Source organism: Paroedura picta, chromosome 9 (assembly GCF_049243985.1).
Source record: "Paroedura picta isolate Pp20150507F chromosome 9, Ppicta_v3.0, whole genome shotgun sequence".
Classification (NCBI taxonomy): domain Eukaryota; kingdom Metazoa; phylum Chordata; class Lepidosauria; order Squamata; family Gekkonidae; genus Paroedura; species Paroedura picta.
Genome location: NC_135377.1, coordinates 53,576,128 through 53,595,111, shown reverse-complemented (window position 1 = coordinate 53,595,111; position 18,984 = coordinate 53,576,128). Strand labels below are relative to the sequence as shown.

The 18,984-nt window shown below is 41.2% G+C and overlaps 1 long non-coding RNA gene across 1 annotated transcript; it reads left to right on the top strand.

The window, feature by feature from the left end:
• Nucleotides 1-15,339: 15,339 nt before the first annotated feature.
• Nucleotides 15,340-18,638, top strand: LOC143844252 (uncharacterized). Its single transcript, XR_013233894.1, has 4 exons — nucleotides 15,340-15,651; nucleotides 16,050-16,113; nucleotides 16,203-16,269; nucleotides 18,056-18,638. It is a non-coding gene; the product is annotated as an uncharacterized LOC143844252 (long non-coding RNA).
• Nucleotides 18,639-18,984: the final 346 nt, after the last annotated feature.

Below are 18,984 nucleotides of genomic sequence, written 5' to 3'. Positions count from 1 at the left end.
ACTAGATCCAAAAAACCACAATCACCTAATGTGTGCAATTATCTTTTAAAGCTGTAATTGAGACTTGACCACTATGTGTTATCAATGAAAAGGAGCTGAAGTCAGGTGAATTCCCATTGAGGCCTACAGAGGTGGTCTGCTTTCAGCTTATTGCATCGGCACAGAAGAAAAGGCAACCTAAAGAGAGACACTGTAGAAAGGAAACTAGGAATATAACTCAGCACTGGCAATTTTCTAATTCAAGTTTTATGTGACTATATGCCTCCAAGTGATTTACAAATGACCAAACAAACCCTGGCTATTGACAAAAACAAAAACATTTCCCCCTACTCTGCTTATTACTTTGGCTGGTTCATTCATGAAATCTTCAATTTGTGGCCCAATTTAGCTGGCATTTATTTATCTATTTATAATATTTCTGTGCTGCCTTTCCACCCAGACTGGATCGCTAAGATGGCAAACGTCATTAACATATTTCAACAGTGCAAAATATTCATATTATATACATATATTTTGTACATATAAATACACAAAACACATTCAGGACTTTATCTTAATTTACCATTGTGGTAAACATGCATACTGTGGCTGAAGGAACTGCTGAATTCAGGTCAGTATATTTTTTCTGCTCTTTAGAAGGCCAAATCTTGAAGGTGAAACTCAAATACTTTGGCCACCTCATGAGAAGGAAGGACTCCCTGGAGAAGAGCCTAATGCTGGGAGCAATTGAGGGCAAAAGAAGAAGGGGACGACAGAGAATGAGGTGGCTGGATGGAGTCACTGAAGCAGTAGGGGCAAACTTAAATGGACTCCGGGGAATGGTAGAGGACAGGAAGGCCTGGAGGACCATTGTCCATGGGGTCGCCATGGGTCGGACACGACCTCGCACCTAAGAACAACAATATTTTCCTATGAGCTTCATTGGGCTATACTCAGAAGTTCTCTTTTCTAATTTATTATTATTATCCTTACTATGGAACTATTTCTCAGTGTTTTTTTTTAAATTTAACAGTATGAGTATATTATCTCACATTCCCTTGAGTGGGGCTAGGAAGGTCAGCAGTCAGAAGTGGTCCTCTCACAGAGTGGTTTTGTGCCACAGGAATTATTCTGGAATGTATATTTATTTTTTATCATTCATTTTATTTTAGTAGCAATTCATTCTAATTTACTATAGTATCACTGTCATTATTTTGACTCATTAATTTTAGACACCCACAAGACCTTAAAAGGTTAACTGCAATACAGATTAATTCTTATAAGGTGGGTGTCATTTTAAATTGGGACCACTAAAGAAGCCCTTTTGGCTGAAACATGTCTGATAAGATTTCATAATTGTATTGTTTCTAATCATTGGCACTAATGCTATACCAAATTGTTGGTAAGGAGTATTGCAGCATGTGACTGTATGGTCTAAAGGCCATATTTTGTTTTTCACGAACTATTTAATTGCACCGTATCATTAAAGATATGTTTTTTAAAAATATTTTGTCTATGTGCTTGTACCCTCAACTTCTTAGGTATGCTGAACAAAACAAAAAAGTTTTCACCCAGGCTTTCTCAACCTGGGGTTTCTTGATGGCCCTAGAAGGGTTTCCTGAATGGTTGGAGTTCGTTAATTTGTAATATATATATAAAATTTGTCAAGGGATATGACCAAATCTGATCATGTCAGCCTACCCTCCACCCCCATAATGGCCAATGATGGGCCAGGAGGGAGTGGAAACGGGAAGGGCCCTGAGTGGGCTTGTACACAGCTATGCTTCCTAACCATATTCTGCATGATCATGCCACTCTGGGACTTCTCGAAGCCTGAAGAATGTTTCAGGGGTTTCTCAGTGGTAAAAAAAAAGTTGAAAAAGACTGCTTTGCCTGCTGAACAGAAGACAACAATAGAAGGAGACAGACAAATCTCCTTGGAGAGAGAGTTCCAAATCATTAGTGCCATGACTGAGAAGCACCCAAAGCAGGGCCTCCAAGGATAGCCAGAATAGAAAGTACATTCATATGGGAGAAGGCAGTTATTAAGGTCCTTAACACTATTGCTTGTTGAAATGGTATACATAAATGTCAACAATTTACTTTGAATGCTGACACTTCCCAGTTAATTCATGATTTATCAGTGCTGTGGCGAGCCCAAAGTCACCCAGCTGGCCATATGTGGGGGAGCTGGGAGTCAAACCCAGCATGCCAGATTAGAAGTCTGCACTCCTAACCAATACACCAAGCTGCTTCTTGAATGCAGTTAGCATTGCTTCATTCCGCTGTCTTAAAATTTTGGGGAACATTTACAGTCTGGATATGGTAAAGGCTGTGTTTTGCAAGTAAATTGCATAGACAGTGATGTAAAAAAAAATCTGTTATACATAACATGGCATTCAGGCTGGATATTACTACTACTAATAATTGACATGAACAACTTACTGAATGACCTCTAGCTGAGCCTTATGAAAACCTTCACTTTCTGTGCTGTTCTGTTCTCTTCAACTTCTCAGTGGACTTCCTGTTTTTATTAATCTGACATCTGTTTCCCAAAAGGCTGCACAAATGTTGTGCTTATTATTGTTGTGGCCTTGCTTCCAGCTGGTATTATTATTTGGGCTCTGGAAATATTTCCAGCTTTTACCCTTTTCTGAAGCATCCACAGTTCTTGGGTATTTAAGCCCTGACAGAAATCAGACAGTATATGAATCCATAACTTAGAGGTCTGTGTTGATTGCTTATGGGATTTGATTTCCATTGTTTAGAATGTTTTCGTTCCCCCATCACCACTTGCTGTTAAGCCCCAGAAAAAGTTAGACTATTTGCAGTGACATCCTAGCAGCACTACTGTATTCTAAACCCATTAATGTCTGGAATTAGAAAGGTGTAGCTCTATTGAGGATCACACTGCAAAAGTACCGGCCATTCACCCGGTACCCAAAGTGACTTGCAACATTTACAAGGGAAACAGAATGTTCTGAACCTAGATTGTAAACATAAAGCAATTTAAAATGTTAGTATAGTTTTGTGAAATCCTATTCATGTCTTCACAGAAATCACATGGCTTTAATGCTAGCTTTACAGTCCTGTATTGTCCTTGTGATAGGAAGTTTTAGTGATGGCCCCTACTCAGTATATCACAAAGTGTCTGTGTTTGTTGAGGCTTTGAATCACATACGTTTGATGTTCCACAACAGGCATGAAGGCTTAGGGGGACCATAGTTTCATTGCCCAAAAATAATGTTAAAATTGCATAAATTGATGGAAAAGGACTATTCTAGAAAACAGAGAATGGAACAAAGACAACTAGTCCAAGGTTTGATTCACTTGAAGGAAAAGCTGATAATGAAGTGTATGTTTTTCAATCAAAACAGAGCAAAGAGGGCTGTGAGATTCTGTAGCATTTCTACTTGGAACAATTTTTATGTGGCCTTAAATTCCAGGAAAGATGGCTAGGATATAAATACAACAACTGAACTCTGTTCAGAATGGGTCCCCTCACAGTATTGTAATGCTATGGGCTTTAAATGACAGGCTTCAGTAACAGTTTGTTTCGGTGATTTCTACAAAGGGTGAAAAAGAGTCTTGTTGAGTGGATCAGAAAAATACTCCATGAAAAATGCTAACCATTGCCTAGTGCTCCTATATTTACATTTCCAGTCTCTAGCACTGCTTTTTATTTTTTTAATTGGAGATTCTGACATTCTTCAGCTGTATGTCTAGTTTGCCCCTGAAACTGTAATTATAAACTAGTATCACTGTATGGCTCTTTCACATTACTTTCCAGCACCGTAAATTGTAGTGTTCCACAAGGTCTGTCAGAAGTGGATTTGATAGGCAGATTTGAGCAAACTTCTGGCAGAAGCAATGAAACAAAAAAGATTCTACTGACCTCTTTGCTGCATAAATCACCCAAGTTCAGTTCTTGCTTACTCAGCTGCAAACACATTGAGCTCACCTGCTGGGTAGGATGGCTGATCTTCAGAACATCAGGAGGGAAGGTCTGTGTGTGCCAGAGCAGATACACCCCCATCAAGGCAATGCTCTCCACTGGAGTCAGTCTTGGAGGAAAACTGACAGCTGAGCCACAGGACCTGTGATGAGGAAACAGAAGTCCACAGAATATAGATTTCCACTGGGCACCTAGATGATGAGAGAAGACTTGCTGGCTAGCAAAATATGGTGCCCTTGTTTGTTTGTCAAAGCAGCTAGTTTCTCTCTCATGTACTTTCATTTCCTTTTTTTAAAAAATTTGAACACAGGTTTTCAGGTTGACATAAAGGGTCCTGGCCTTTGACTGAACACATGAAGGTGCCTTATACTGAAGCAGACCCTTCATCTATCAAGGCCAGTACAGTCTACTCTGACTGGCAGCAATTCTCCAGAGTTTCAGCAAAAGGACCTTCTCATCATAATCTACCGGATCCTTTTAACAGAAGGTACCAGGGGTTGAAACTGGGACCTTATGCTTGGAAAGAAGATGCTCTGTCCTGAACCATGAATAATAAAAATAAAAACCCTCACTAACCTTCCCAGCAGGTCTCTCGTGCTCTTTCTCCCAGCCTAGATATTTCCGATTGTGGAGTTCAGAGGCCCACGGCCCCTGTTCTCTGGACTAAGAGCAGATTTCTGATTTATGTTGAATTATGACTGGGGCATCAGTTAAAATCCCTTGTCTATCATGAACCTCATTTGATGAGCTTGGGAGTTTCCATTCTTTTAGTCCAATTTACAGGAATACATTGTGCAGTTCTGGGGACACAGGGGTACTATTAGGTAATTTTCATGTCTGGACTACATGGTCCTTTGGTAGTATAGAATCAAAAACTAACTGACTAAGGAATTATAGCCTGTAAACCTATGTATGCTGACTTGGAAGGAAGCCCAGCTGAAACGTGCTGGAATTTATGAGTAAACATATGCAAATTTGCATGTTGGATAATACACTTTCAATGCACTTTAGAAGTAGATTTTCATGTTTCACACAGGTCAATCGAGATGCAAAAGCACACTGAAAGTGCATTAACCAACATGTCCACAAAGGGCCTCAGGGCTGTTGGGTATCTGGCAATGAACAGAAATGCAAATAAATTCCAGTTCATGTATGAAATACTAAATGCATTAAACTCCATCAAGTCTTCCTTCTGAGGCTTGGGAGCAAAGACATATACTATCAAAGGTAGAGCATGTGAGTTGCAGTCCCTTGCTTCCCTCTGAGCCACTGGGCATAAGGTTCCAGTCTTATAGCCCAAAAGCTTTTATTGCAATCCTGTGTTGATGTATGAAAAAGGATGATACGAAAACCTACCGAGGAAAAACAATCAACATGTTTTGGATACGAGTCTGCAATATACTGGGCACTTTCCAAGCAGTAATCAGATCCTGCTTTTCATCTGAAAGCCAGAACAGAGCCAGGGTGCCATATAATCCTATAATCAACAAACCAAACCAAAAATGTTCATCAAAGACTTACCTGAAAAGGCTGACTTTACATTGACTATGACATTAGAGAAGAATTTGGTTGACATACTACTTTTGTCCATCTTGTGCAATACAATTGTGAGGGCAGGTCCTGGATGAAACTGCATTTCTATGCATGCCTTTTGAAAGGAAGGATACCACATTGGCAAAATTTCTTTAAAATATTTAACATCTGCAACTTTCCTCAAGGATTCTTTGAAGTATTGTGAAACTTTGCAGGAAATTTAATGGACCAAAGCAACATGTGGCAGACATTTGGGAAACAAATTCCATAAAGTCCCTGTCTAAATTACTCTGAATAACTTTGTGACTATAAAACACACCAAAAAAAAAATGTTTTCAAGCAGGACACAAGGAGCTTGCAGCTCATAAAATCCGTAAATATCACTAAAAGCCAGGAGCAAAATATGTTCTTATACAACATGTACTAGTCTTAGGTCATTCCAGGTAGTGACCTTCAACCAAAAATGATAAAACATATTTTATTTCAGTTGTAAAAATCTTTCAGCTTTGTAAAGCTAATGATCATTATGGAAATGTAGAATAGTGTCAGCTTCTGACTTATTTGTTTCTCGGAAGCTCTCAACTTACAGTAAATCTGAAACCACACAAAAATATAAAGCGCTCTTCATATTCTCTAATAATCTATGTTATAACTAGACCAGAAATGAAATTATAGAGACATTAAAAGTTTCAAAAATCTCAGAATTCGGGTTTCAGATTCTTCTTATATTCTAAGGAAGAAATAATTTTGGTTTGTTTTCTTTTTAATTTTATTTTAAGATTTTTGTCTCATCCCTCTCCTGCAATTCAGGACTTAGGGTGACTCACAACATATTGAAATACAACCATATCATAAGGATCAATGTTAAAACAGTTACAAGTTTGATAGCACCTAGAAAATATTCAGAGGGCAAAATGTCTGGCAAATAAATTGCAGCTGAAAACAAAATAATTAACTAAAGGCCTGATGGCCCAGCCCAGAGAAAATGTAATTTAATTGGTATAAAAGCTTTCTGCTCTATCCACCAACTGCTTTAAAAGTGTGTGTAAGTTCCCGATGGTAAACCGATCACAAACTTTGGTGTGCAGCCCATTAACAGGGCAAAATTTGTGAGGAATTTTGCTTTGTGGTTTGGTTCATGCCCATCCCTATTTAACATTCTCTTACGTTTATGATTCTGAAGGTTTTCTAAACTACGAAACATTTATTCTATCTGCTACCAGTTAATTCTTCACCTTTAACACATACTTCCATTTTCTGGCATTCACCCATTTTTCTCAGTTGAGGAAGTAATGTAACAAAGTCCTTCACATGATTATTCTCTTTCACAATAATTTTCAAGACTCTTATTTACAAACATGTCTATGTGCACATTCTATAAAAATCTTTCATATCTGAGCAAAAACTAGAAATCGACAAACTGCTTTAATATAAGAACAGTGTTCTCCTTCCTTTTCAGGCTCAAAAAATACCAACAACCATTTCATCAGCTGGAGCAGGGTACATAAGTCTCAAATGTACTTAAATGTCCAGTATTCTTGTCAAGCGTTGCAAGAACCCACAACAAGCTTCTTTATTAAAGTAAGCGTTTATTGAGAAGTTACACCTAAGCTAAGAAAGTCAAATCTGCCTGAGACCACATTTGCCTCCCCTTTTCAATAGTGTTCTCCCGCCCAAAACTTGAAAGTTCCCAGGGAAGGGGGAGAGGGGGCACCAGGTGCCATAAACCATAGTGTTACTTCTCGCACGTCCTTGGTCGTCTCCGGACAAGATAAGATGTTATGGTTACAAAAGGCAGACCCAGCCGGCAGGTCCAAAAGACAAATAATTCACAGCTCCCTGAGATAGCAGGATGCAACAAAACAGTTTCGATTTCAGGCATGCAAGCATAATATATGGGCCTTGGGTTACAAAGCGGCCCCAGGAAAAGAAAGGCAAAAGGCAGAGCAAACAAACATGGAGAAGCCCATGTCAACTTATGGCAGGAACAGGCACTGATCCTGACAATTCTCCCCCTCCCCCCCACAAAAAAAAAAGTCTAGGAAGGAGAACAATGCATCTATACTTGATGGCTTACCTTGGGGCTTGCTAACAGAGGCATCACATCAAAATCACAAGATGTCATAGTTCCACTGTATACCGCACTGTATACCACCTGGAGTACTATGTGCAGTTCTGAAGGACTCACTCCAAAAAGGACATGAACAAAAAGTTCAAAGGAGAGTGACAAAAATGATCTGGGACCTGGAGGCCAAGCACTAGAAGGAAAGGCTGAGGACTTGGGAATGTTCAGCCTGGAGAAGAGGAGGTTGAAAGGGGACATGATTGTTGTCTTTAAGTATTTGAAAGGTTGTCACTTAGAGGAGGGCAGGGAAAGACAGAAAAATGGCAGGGAAAGCAGCAGAGGATATTATCTGAAGTGATGGGTGGTGCTGTACCCAAGGCAGAAGAGACTGGATACTACAACTACATCAACCTTCTTAAACACATGTACTACACAACAGATTCCCACATGTACTACACAACAGACCTTGCAGGTTTTTAAATGATGAATTTTGTTAGGCGGCCTTTGTTTGGATGAGCAGATGCATCGAAGTAGCATGACAGCTCCATTTTTTTGGCTATCAGGGAGTAAATTGTAAGGAGGACATATCAGAAAACAATACAACAATATTATTGCACACATATTTCTTTCTATACATTTTCATAATTTCTACTTACATGCAACATTAAGGGGACATGTGGTCAATATTAATTACATTCTCAGTTGTACTCTGTTTTTATCTTAGTTTATTTTTCACTCCTTTTTTGGTTGCTGCCATTTTGGGGTTAGAGTCTAATGCTAAGAAGTTTTCCATATGGTGGCCTTTTTGTGAATGTTGTGCTGACACAGGCTCTATTGTGAAATTCTAGAATTTATAAGAGACATGACTCATTGGAGCCATCTGTAAACTGTTCTCAGTTTAACCAAACTCTAAATGCCTTCATTTCTGAAATAGCCTCTTGCCTCACTTTGAGGAGATTTCTCAGCAGCCCCTGACATTTTCCTTCTTCAAATATATCTTGATTTCCCTTTGAATATGTTGAAGTTAATATAAACTCTTGCATAAAGGCATGTCGGATTACAGCTAGAGGCCTACTGTCTAGCTTGCTGGATTAAAATAATATGAGGATGAAAAGTAACAGTCTTCAATATGTGTTCCTGTCATAAGGAGACATGTACATTAAAATGGTTGTTATACAAAACAGTGACTCTACACTGTAGGTAGGTAGGTAGGAAGGAAGCAAGGAAACATGGAATTAAAAAAGAAAAAGAAAAACTGGAGCTCTTCCAGTAGAAAGGCCAAAAGTCAGTGATACATATCAAAACCACCCTCATTTGACATTTACATGTCATATAACTGTACAGCATGTGTAAACAAGCCAAATCTATGAATAGCAAAAAGCTGTGATCCAACAAATATATAAACAAATATATTTTTTAAAATAGCTTATAAGCCATCGAACCTGATCCTCTGTGCAGGAAATCCAAAGCTAGTTCATGAGAAATAGCTGTGCAGCCTGTGCAGCCTGTGCAAATGAAAGAAAGCTTACCATTACCCTAGGAATGGTTTCATTATTGAGTCTATCTTATCTTATAATTAAGAAGTTTCCCCCTAGTTTTTATTTAAAATCTGTCCCCCTATAACTTAAGCATTCTCTATGCTACTCCAGAGTAGAGATGGGCATGAGCCAACCCACCAGTCTGTGCAAACCCACAAAATGGAGTAGTTCGTGGGTCGCAAATTGGGCTCATATGGCCATGCCCTTGACAACCACATGACTACATACGACTCTTACTCCTCTGTGCTTGTTCGTGGGCTTTGGGGGGGGGCAGGGTTTCTTCCCTCGGTGCACGCACATGAGCATGTGAACCATGTGAAAATCTCTTTTCTGGCATAGCTGGGGCTTGGGAGGGTTGTCTTTTGGTTTCCGTGGCTACTCCAATGATTACCTGTTTAGCTTGATTGGCATCCTTGTACGTCAAGAGGAGTGCTCCCTTTGGTTTGAATAGGAAAGCCATGGCATATATACTCCCTGAGGCCATGTGAGAACTCATTGTGTTCTTGTGCGATTGGTGGGAGAGCTATTTGGAGGGAGAGAATTTTGTGGGATAGGTGGAGGGTTTAGAGAGAAGGAACACCTTCAGCATTACATGTGGGTCTTCAGCTGCTCATTTCTGGCTGGCATTCAACCCCCCCCCCCCCCAGTTGCTGATTGCCTGTGAATCAAAGCCTTGCTGAATGCAGGCAGATGTCTTTTTTTTTTTTGTCTTTGAAGAGACATGTATTGTTCTTTCTGGGAGTGGGGGGGATTCCTGGAAACATTTTTCTGGATAAACTATCCTAATTTTCTTTCTGGAAGTGGGGTGAAGAATCACAAATAAATACTGATTTCAACTTTACTTTTCTATAAAGTGCTTTTGGAAGGGTGTGGGTAAAAGCCAGATTTAGATGTTTTCAAACAGACATTGAAATGAAATAAAACCAATTTCATTCAGTAGACCGTGTCCTAGACTAGGTTTAGTCAACCTGTGGTCCTCCAGATGTCCATGGACTACAATTCCCATGAGCCCTGGCCAGTAAACTGTCTGGGGCTCATGGGAATTGTAGTCCATGGACATCTGGAGGACCACAGGTTGACTACCCCGTCCTAGACTATAGGCAGCACCACAAAAATCATGCATCCACAGTATCATAATGCCACATCATAGTGTGGCAAAAATGTGGTTAAAATACATGGATCCTCATGATTTCGCACTGGGCCAACCCAAGCTCATGATAAGATCACTTCTTGTATTGATAGCCACAGTATACACAAGAAAATCAGAGATCCCTGCTTTCCTGGCCATGCCACAGGGTAAAAACATGGTTCCAAAGCACAGATCCTCATGGATCCTCAGAGCTTTTTTATCCAGTCACCCAACACTCACCATAAGGACACCTATTCTATCAATAGCCATAGCATACACCACAAAAATCACAGAGCCATGCCTCGTGGCAATGCCACGGGACAAAAACATGGTTCCAGAGGTCAGATCCTCATGGATCCTCAGGGGTTTTGCATCCAGTCACCTCAAATTCAATGTAAGATCACCTATTATATCGATAGCCACAGCACACACCGCAAAAATCAAGGATCCAAACCTTCAGGGCTATGGCACAGAGTAAAAACATGGTTCCAAAGGCCAGATCCTCAGGGTTTTTGCATCCATTCACCCCAAACTCAAAATCATTACCCAGTTACATATCATGGCTATGGGGATGGGCACTTTTAGCACCACAGAAATGAACATCTCTGCGGTACTGCCATGGTGCTAAGATTTGATCTATGGTATCCTCATGGATCCTCAGAACTTTTGTGTTGTGTCACCCAAAACATAACTCTACATATTGTTTTCTTCGCCTCATATTTCAACACGAGAAGTGTGGATCCACTGCTTTGTGTTGTTGCCATGGTGGAAATCCATGGTTTCAAAGCATGTGAAAACCAGTATCTGACAATAACTGGATGACTCATAAAAGATTGCAAAGACAGGATGAGGGAGCTATACTAAGGAAAATTGCCTCAAAGAAACAAGAGACCATAGTGTTCTGGTGAATGCAGAGTTTTAGGCAGAAAGGTAATGTTTTAATTGTCTGTCAGTCATTGTAAGATCACAATTCTTTTTTAAACAATGGATGGTTCTTTTTTTAAATCCAGTTTCTTCCGCTCTCCTTTTGTGCTACCATCCCCCCCTCCCCCCTCAGTGGAAAGAAATGCACTTGCACTGAGAGGCACCCACTTTGGAGATCTGTAAAATCAATGCCCTTGGTCTATTCTGATTGAAGCTTAAGAGGGCTTTATATTAGAGAAAAGCCTATGTCCTGCACAAATATGGTACCATTATCACTACAGCTGCCTCACATCCTCATATTGATTCCTTGTCTTGAAATATCAGAACCAAATAAAACACACAGATTTGAACCCTGGATCAGTGATTTTCTACCTGGCAATCAAAAACTATACTAAAGCCCCCCCCCCCATCTGAAGTCTGACATTATAAGGATTTTTTTTTTGTCTTGTCAAACACCTCTGAAGGAATTAAGTAGACCTAGAACTTTAATAGCACTAGCCCAAGAATATTAAGGATCCCCATTTGATTTATTGGAATTTACTTACAGGTAACTGTTTTAGAATTTCAGCTTATATTGGCAATTATAGCAAAGACAACTCCAATTACAATGTCATTTAATACCTATAATGGCTCTGACTGTTTGTGAAGCTGGCAATATATGTCTCCTTTTCCTGTTTCTCCTCTATGAATCATAACAGAAGGGAAACTGCTTTAGTTTGGTACCCAAGCCAAGACCTAGATATTGATTAAAAGATTTCCCCCCATTCCTGGCACATCTTTGTCTGTTTAAAATGCATTGCAGCAGTGATACAAACGACTGCTAAATCAAGAGTTAGCAGACAGCCGTTACCAGCCCAAATTTGTATACCTTTACAATAAATTGCAGAGGATTCAAGGATGAAGAAAACAATTACAGAAGGAGGAAGTGAATTATACTCCACGCCTATTTAGTCAAAGCTTAATCTCAGCGGCAGCTGAACCTGGCTTTGGCTTGGTTTTCTCAGGGGGATCCAAACAAGTCCAGAGAAAAAGGGCAGCTGTCCCAGACACTGAATGAATGGGATACTTAACGACAAGTCAAGTCGATGAGTTATAAAATCCCCAGAACCAGAAAACACTTTCTGAAGTTTCTCTGGGTGAAGAACTTTGAAACAAAGCTTTCGTCTTTATTCCATTTTTCTACCAGAGCTGGCTGTGCTGAGTCTCTCTTCTCTCTGCTGATGCTCTCACTAGCACAGCCATATCTCTCCCCACCCCCCAGTTGTTTCTTGCTGCCCCAAGCACCTATAGAGAACACTATAGGCTATTGCAGGGGTGGCCAAACTGTGTGTCTCTAGATGTCCATGGACTACAATAACCATGCAAGCAGGTACTCATGGTTACTGTAGTCCATGGGCACATGGAGAACCACAGTTTGGCCACACCTGGTCTACTGTGTGCTCATTATATAAATACTTCAAGAGTGCTGTGTTGCAAAGCTTTTGTTGTAGGCTTAGCGAGATGGTCATGTTCTGTGTTAGCAGGTCAGCTGATGGTCATTAGTCAAATAGAAATACAAGTCAGTGTTTCACTCTACTGTATCATTCAATGTGACTGCAAATGTACTGTGAGATGCTGCTACCTGTGATACGACTTTAACGAGCATGTTTCTGCTCATGTTAGAAAACACTTGGTCATAATAGGAAGCAGCATAGAAGCAAGTGCTTCATGTGTGTGATATAGCACACACAGAGTGGCAGTTGCTTAGAAAGTTGTAACTTAGAAGGGTGAAACTCTGTTTAGGATTGCCCTGCTAGTCTGTTGCTGGCCAGACAACAAAGACAGCATAATTATTGTAGCATAAGCAGCACAAGCATTTGAAGGAATTGGTTCTGTGCCACAATGTGCAGCAAAGACTCACTGCAGCCTCCGGTTGACACTGTGGAGGGCTGGTTGGAGGCAGACGCAACTGCCCCAGTGGCCCTGGCGTGCTGTGTGCTTGCAGCACGCAGAATGCAAAACGGAGAGGTGGGACCACAGTGCCTATAAAAGTGCCACCTGTGCGGGTTCCAGCTTCTTCCCCAGAACGCCGCGCAGCATCTTACGACTTTACCACCCTATGTCAATGTTTGAGGTGGATGTTCTCTGTTAATATTTTGTCACAGTTGTGGGTTCGCATGGGATGGAGCCTGTTGGCAGGGAGTCTGGTGTGTGATTGGACTCCCTGGGGGTTGGGACCTCCGTAAGAGGTGGCTTGTAAACCAGCGTGGTTTACCCAGCTGAGAGGCCAGGGGTTCATTTTGCCAGGCGGCCTGGGGACAACCAAATGAGGTGGATGCCCATTGGCTCCCCTGTATTGGTCACTTCCCTTAGGGAGGACTTCAGTAGGCAAGGGGATCTGCTCTCCTGGCTGGGAATGGTGCGGGTCCCTAGAGAGCTCTGGACTCCGCAAGTTGTGGTACAGTCTGTTGACTGCTAGGTAATGCTCCCTCTCTCATGCTGCGCCAACCCTCCCGTGAGGATATAATAAAGCTGTGGCCTTGTTTATGCCAACATTGGTGTGATGCATTGTATTCCAGCCCAAAATGCCCTCCTGCGAGTCAATAAGTCTGTGATGCAATATGGCTTCCACCCTCCACAGCCTCTTCCTCTCTCTCTCTCTCTCTCTCTCTCTCTCTCTCTCTCTCTCTCTCTCTCTCTCTCTCTCTCTCTCTCTCTCTCTCTCTCTCTCTCTCTCTCTCTCTCTCTCTCCCTGAACAAGTAGGTAACCTGAACAAGTAGGCAAGTCATCGCATGTCACTCTAGCCTCTTTTAAAACTTATAGAGAGCCATGACTATCTTAGACTTGCTCTCTCACTCGCAGAGACATCTGCAGGTAGGGTAGCCCAGTCTGCTTCTATAATCACCCTCTCTTAGACAGAGTTATTGGGGATGGGCTTCAACCTCTGTTCATGCTGTCACCATTAATTCATATTGTAATGTATGAGATTTGTCAAAATATATTGCTGCAAAATTGTAGAAGCCTTTATTAAACAAAAATATCAAAATGTGAAACTATTTTTTCTCAACATATCCTCCACTCCTCTATATACTTCTAAAGGTGGTGTTTCTATCTCCCTCCCTTCCCTTAAGGATTCTGTGCTCTTTAATTTGTACCACGTCAAAATGGATGTTTTGGTATCCTCAAGGAATTGTGTTCTTTTTATGTGTTCTTTGAGTTTTGGGAACAAAAAGAAGTCTGAAGGGGTGAGCTCAGGGCTGTGGGGGGATGGGATAAGGTTTCCAATGTAATTGTTATAATACAGCTCTTGCTACTTGTGAAGAAAGAGCAGGTTCATTGTCATGATGGAAATAAATTGTTCAGCACAACTTTCTGGCCTTTTTTGGCTTATGTCCTTCAAGCAAGTAGTTTTGTTTGGAATAAATGTACGAACTGGAACCTAGTTACAACACTTTTGATTACCAACTTATATGTAGACCAAGATCTTAGCTTATGTGTGAGTGGTTTCTTTATCTGAGACAGCCAGTTCACAGGGTTACAACAAACAATGAGTTAATGTTTATTTGTGGTTTGAACATAACACTGAAGAAAGGCAGATAGAGAGTACAATGTTTCTTTTCCATTCAACTTTTGAACTGCCTCCCTGTTCCAGCACAGGGGATCTTTTGTTAGGCACTGACTCCTTAATTAGCTTTAAGCTGCTCTTCACCACAGCCTCACTCATTCAGACACATTCTCAGCTACCTATTTGCTCTCATCCACTATCTTAAATGCCATTTCAAATCTGTCTCTCTCTCTCACTAACATTCCATCAGCTCCCATTGACTGCTCTTAGGGAGAGTCAGAACCTAATCTGTCCTTCACAATTCATGTTACATCAGGAAAGTTCCCGATATAAGACATAAGTTTTAACCAACAAACAAATAAAATAGTTTCATTGAGACTTGCTTTCAAGTAACAATGCCTGGGACTGCAACCTTTGATCTTTATACCAGTATCGGTCCTATAAAGGAAACCAAAAAAGATTTACATCTTAGGGTCAACCAGTGTTTACTATGCTAATTCCAAACGAGTTTTCAAATGTGGAATTATGCCTAAGTGCTCAAAACAAATAAAAAATAGAAATTGGTATATTAACAAATTGGTCTTCACTCCACCACATCTGTAGTCAATTCACTTGGGAAGCAGAAATCTCCAGTCCTGTTCACATTTACTAAGAAGTAAGCCCCTCTAAATTATCCAATGAACCTTGCTCCCAAAAAATCGTTTACAGGACAGCAGCAGCAATTAGATTACAAATTGGCTATGTTCCTTTGTTTTTGAATTTTAAAGACACATTTCTCTAGAGTCCCAGTAGTAAACAAAGAAAATGTTGCAGACCCAGAGACTAGGGGAGGGGTGAAAGAGCAGTAAAGGCAAGGGAACCCTTTATGGCAACTCCCCTCCCCCTAAATAACAGTCATGATAAACTTTATTGGCTACAGCTCTAAGAAGCCTTGGCACAGCATGAGATAACCAGATCCTGGCGTTGACTGACCCGCATACCAGGTGATGTACACAGCCCACTTGCTGAGCAAAAAAAGAGAAACCCCACACTGTGAAACTAAAAAAAAAAGATCATTTGTTATACTTAAAATTGCAAGGATCAATCAACTGTCCTGATTTATTTCCTCATAGGGGTTATTTGAAAAATTAGAAGACCATGGGTTGTTTGTCTTTATTTTTATCTGCACTCACTACATTGGGTTTGCTTATGATTGTCATGAATCAAATACAAACTCCCTTTCAGGTGAAGAGGCCAAAAAGTTGAAGGGGCTACTAAGCACCACTGTAGAAGGAAGTAGTTGAAACAAATCCAGGAGTCTCCTTTGAGGTGTAAGAGGAGCCCTAAGACTCTAAGTCAGCCCAATTACTCCTGGATACAGTTCTTTTTTTTCCTGTTTCAGAGCTGGACCCTGAACCTTCTACCCCAGCGCAAGTTAAACCATAGAATTTTAGGTGATTCTTCAAGTGAGTCAATTACATGATAAAATCATTTCTGCACTGTAAGTGATGTCACATCACTGAATAGCTCTCTTTTCTCTCGCTGGACTATCAAGAGGTATTAAGAAGATTCTGGGACAGGAGGTGTTTCAACTCCACCTACTCCAACAGGCTATGTGGCAGGTAAGACCTATGCTCAATCACTCAGCAGTGGCCAGTCCACAGTGGCAGCAAAAATTTACCGCAATAGAAAAAGAGACTCCAGGCTAGGAAGACAGTCCAGATGGGTCTAGTAACGTCTTCCTTCCCATATGAGCAGGAAAAAGGAACTTGTGAGTACTATTTCCCCACAGTTGGTAATTTGTTTTACATGTTGTGCTTTTATGCTTTGTGACGGTGAGTTATTTTAAGTATTTTGATGCCCCCAGCAGATAAATAATGGTATCACTCCAGGTGTATATGTCTAGTTTTGAATAAAAAGGACTTTGTATGTAGAAGGCTAAGAGCCTCTTGTGGCGCAGAGTGGTAAGGCAGCCACCTGAAAGCTTTGCTCATGAGGTTGGGAGTTCGATCCCAGCAGCCGGCTCAAGGTTGACTCAGCCTTCCATCCTTCCGAGGTCGGTAAAATGAGTACCCAGCTTGCTGCTGGGGGGTAAACGGTCATGACTGGGGAAGGCACTGGCAAACCACCCCGTATTGAGTCTGCCATGAAAACGCTGGAGGGCGTCACCCCAAGGGTCAGACATGACTCGGTGCTTGCACAGGGGATACCTTTACCTTTACCTTATGTAGAAGGCCAGGGTGCCAGAAAAGCCAGACTGAATTCTCTTCCCTGACACACTAGTTATCTACAAGCAAAGAAACATTCAGTGCCACCTCAAATGTGCAGTTTACACAAAAGTTTTACTATCTAATTCTCCTACATTTATAATCTGGGCAATTCTGAGCACATACATAATAATGTGAAATAAGTCTTATTTTATTCAGTGGGGCTTACTCCTGGGGAAGGGTTCCTAGGACTGCATTGTGAGCCTTTTCTTATAGACTCTAATGTGGAAACCACTTGTTAATTGCTCCCAAATTCCCTTCAGAAAGAAAAAAGGATACCATTCACTGTGGCTTCTTATCCCTGCCATGTTATATAATGCCTAAAGCCAGCGTCAGAAAGGGGAGGTGGGACCTCAGCGCCTATAAAGGCACTACATATGTGGTTTGCAGGCTGTTCCCCAGGACACCATGGAGCAGCTTCCCTCCCACCCATCCTATGTTGATGTGGAAATAGCTGTGTGTCAATGTTCGAGGTGGACATTTCATAGTCAATATTTTCTCACAGCTGTGGTTTTGCATGGGATGGATCCTGTTGGCAGGAAGTCCAGTGGATGATTGGACTCACTGGAGTTCGGGACCTCCATAAGAGATGGCATGGCTGACCCGGCTGGACAACCAAGAGCTCATTTTGACAGGCAGCCTGGTGGCAGCCAAATGAGGCAGGTTCCCATTGGCTCCCCCACATAGGTCACTTCCTGTCAGGTGAAGTGACTTCATTAGGCAATGGGATCTGCTGGGAATGGGGTGGATCCCCAGGATGCCTTTGGACTCTGTGGGTTTTGTTGCAGTCCATTTACTGCTAGGACAGGCTCCCTCTCCCCCTCTTTCTCCCATGCTGTGGAGGTAATAAAGCTGTTGCCTTGTCTATACTCAACATTGGTGTGTTGTATCATATTCCAAACCAAAATGCTCTCCTGTAATTCAAATAAAAAGTTCTACCATTGTAGCAGGACTGCCCAGACCTTGGACAAGAATCCCGGAACTCTATGGAAGGAGTACGGTGTAGAAAACTGTGGGACAGAAAGAGAAGAGAGAGGAGGGGTCTTGCTGAACTATTACAACCTGTTTCCCTGTGGATATTCTAATTGTGGGGCTCTGCAACATTTTTGATGCATGTTGAAATTATTTTCTCTCCGCACAGATATGGCATTCATATGAAGGGGAAGGATCTCATCCCAGTCTGCTCCATAAGTCAAGGCACAAGTGACAATTGAAGGATGATGCTGTGTGTGAAGATTGCATACTTCAAAGAAGACATTATTTTAGAAGTCTGACTTGGAATAAAGTAACAACTTTTTCTATAGAAACAGCAGTGCTTTATGCCTTTGATCCTGAAGAAAAATGCAGCTTTATATCACTCCCAGAGTGAAGGTCATTTGTACTCCCATGAAAAAGTTGTATTTTTTCCTCTTAGAAATGTTAATAGATAAAGGTTTTTGTTTTTGTTTTCAAAATTACGATTTACAGGTTTACCTTCAAAAACTTGGGACTTGGAGGAAGACTACCCTGATGCTTTGGACATGAAGCTATTGTTTGAAATTATATGAACTTGACTGTCCCAAACAGCAATATTTTTTATCTCTGTGCTGTGAACCCTGATTACTGTTTCCATTTTGGAGAAGGATTCATCTGGGTTTAAGGAAAGGAAGCAGATTAGATTCTGCAAACTGTCGTCTATATCACTTTGTCCCTGAATCCTAGTAATGCAAAGTCTTAAGCTGCACAAAAAATTTTATAGACCTCAATGCATCTCACCACATAAAAGATCATCTGATACCCAGTGATCATAGTGTGGAGCCAGTTTGTTGTTGTGGTTAAGAGGGGTGGCTTGTAATTTGGAGCACCAGGTTTGATTCCCTTCTCCTCCACATGCAGCCAGCTGGGTGACCTTGGGCCAGTTCTCTCAAGATCTCTCAGCCTGACCTACCCCACTGGGTGTCGGTTGTGGGGAGAGGATGGGTAGGTGATTGCAAGCCACTTTGAGACTCCTTAGGATTTTCCAATCAGGAGCTGCAGAGGACTGAATCAAAAACCTGTGAAACTTGTGATACTCCACTATTTGGTGAACTG